Source organism: Hydra vulgaris, chromosome 02, assembly GCF_038396675.1.
Source record: "Hydra vulgaris chromosome 02, alternate assembly HydraT2T_AEP".
NCBI classification, from domain to species: domain Eukaryota; kingdom Metazoa; phylum Cnidaria; class Hydrozoa; order Anthoathecata; family Hydridae; genus Hydra; species Hydra vulgaris.
The window spans coordinates 18,835,001-18,837,962 of record NC_088921.1 but is presented as its reverse complement, the minus strand read 5'-3'; positions in this window follow the sequence as shown (position 1 = coordinate 18,837,962).

Here is a 2,962-nt window from a genome sequence, read left to right as displayed (position 1 = left end):
AAGGGCGTGGACGATTAGTTAAATATGTTGGTATTTTCTCATGGTATTTTCTGTATGATGAATTTGCCCTTGTGTTTTCATTGGCATAACTAAAATATGATTGCTTTTTACAGTACAGTATATAGAATTCTTGAACCTCCAAAAGGCATAGAAAGACAGTTAGACTTAAAAATAATTTTTGAAATCTCACAATATCTAATATATTTAGGAGAATATTATTTATTGTTACTATTGTTTACTGTTAGTATTATTATTATTGAAGTTATTTGTAGTATCTATAGAATTGACAATAACTGACTAACCTGTCATACTTGTGCGGAAGGAATTCTTCAATGCATATGCTAAGCATAGTGGTAAGGGAAGAAACGGTATTTAAAACTTTGGTTTTGACGCTCAATTCCGTTGTTGGTATTCACATTCAGCAAGAGTCTATCTTGTCTGTACGCGGATACCCATCTCTAAAATTAAGCAAGTTAAGGATAACAGAAAAATAATTTTGACAGATCATGACATAAATATTAAAGTTGCAAAATATGTTTTGTAGTCTTTACAATTTTTATGCTAATAAAGTTGCTTACCACCTTAGCATAAACTTAATTTATTTTGATAAATATATACTGTAATAATAACATAGCATCCATCCACCTTATATTTTACCTCAATTTAATATATTTCTTGTTCCTCCCTTAAAAACTCAAAATGAGAATGAAGTCGTTAAAAAAATATTTGTAAAAATAAATTAATCAACTGGAATTCACAACATGGTTAGTTGCATGTTTTAGGAAAACTAAACTATTTTATATTCTCAAAAACATTAATACGAACCTTTTTGATACACAACCAAGTATTTTTTAAATACTCTTTTAGTTTTGGATGACTATTATATTCAGATGAATCTTTTAATGCTTTTACAGCTTCTTTACAAATCTCAATTGTTTTTGAATGAGCTATTTGACGTAACTTAACCTTGACATCTTCCTTGACAATTAAACACCCATTACTAGATTTTGATAGCCAACGCTCCCAAGCTTGCTCACGATGAAAATCGCATATAAATACACTACATTCTACATAAAAAAGACAACAATACTCCATAAAAACTTGTTTAAAGAAAGTATTCATTCATTATTGATGAACAATAAGAAGTAATTAATATGATAAAATGAATAATTTCTTTCTTTAGTCAACACATTTTACTACTTTTTTGGTTTTTGAATGACTTATTACTACATTTACAACAGAAACTGTTTTTGTTTGAAGCAAACAAAAAACAATTTCTGTTGTAAATGTAGTAATTAGTCATTAACCAATTTTCTATTTATTTTAGGTACTACAACTTTTTTTTAAATGAGAATAAAAAAACATGCAGAGCGATTTTTTTTCTTCTACTTGACTTTAAATTTTATAAAAGCTCTTATACTTTTATTATATACAAATATATTATTATCAATGAGATGATAGTGGTGCAAATATCATGAGGTAAACATTTTAATTACAAAGTCTTATAAACAAAACAGCTAAATAATTAAAAGGCAAGTTTATTTGTTGGAATAAATACTTTTTATTAATAATTTCTTTAACCAAGAACAATTTTTCATAACACAATGGTTGACTTTTCCAAATAAAATAAATATTGAGACTTAAACAAAATATCTTTTATAACAAAAATTTTGACTGGGAAACACTGATTCAAGTGAATTTATCTCTTCGTTTGAATAGTCTGTCATGAAGTATTTAGGTTGGAATGAAGGATTCCATTTTTTAATAAACGTTAGTGCTTTTTTAATGGCTTCTGTTGTTTCATTTTCGCATACAAAAATGGCAACTATTTGATGATCAACATTTGTTTTTACAACTAGGAAGAAGAGAGGAAGTGCATATCGAGTAGTTCGGTATGTTGCATCAGGAAATGATAGCTCATTGCCATAACGCATAAGTAACCTTCTTTGCCATTTATCTTGAAAAATGAACAACAAGGACTTTTGAAGGTCTTGATTATTGTCCTCTGAATTGTTTTCACCTTTCGGACGAAACTTTATAAAAGCTTCTTTATAATTTTTTGCCCATTCTGCTACCTTTATATTTAAACACTCTTGGTCTATCAGGGAGTGACAAAATTTTTTTCTAGCTTTTAGCATATGGTTGCGGATAGTTTCATCCAGTGGGAAAAAGCGTTTGTTTGATTTATTGGGCATACTTCTTGAACTAAAATTGATTCGAACAAAGTTCTCCAGATGCAATCTCATCTCTGTTACAGTATTAACTCCAACTTTAACTAGTTCTCCAATTTTGATAATAAGCTTATCTGAAATAGGTTGAATGAGACCTGCTGCCTTTAAAAAGTATAGTCAATTGTTAAAAAGAAGTAAAGGACACAAAATATTGTTAAAAAAATATGTAATAAAACTTACATCACCAATTAAATGGTTTCTGTGCACAGAAATATCTGGTATAATCAAGACATACTTTCTTGACACAATCATATTTTTGTTTCCAGTCAAAGTTAAATGGAGTTTTTTTGATGTGTCTTTCCTGAGCCATTCAGAATCTCTATCAAGCTTTAAGAAAATGTGTAAATAAATGTTTAATAACACATATAAGATTATGTGATAATAAACATTTATTATAGAAAAATTATTAATTTTATGTTGATTGGACATTTTATAAAAGGGTTCTAGTAAAGTTTAATATATTGATCAGATTTACATGGACTGATGGCAAACTACTTTAGACAGATTGCCCAATCTATTAACAAAAAGAGAGTCAACTCTCTTATTGTAACTAAAACTTGTTACTTTAATCAGGAATTTTATTAAATGTTATCATATTATAAATTATGAGTTACTCTAGTTATAGATTTAAAAATATATAAAATGCTATCATCTTGGCTTGTTAAAAAAAAAAGTACTAAACCTTAAACTCCGGAAATTCTAGTATTTCTTTAATATGAACCTTTGCAGGG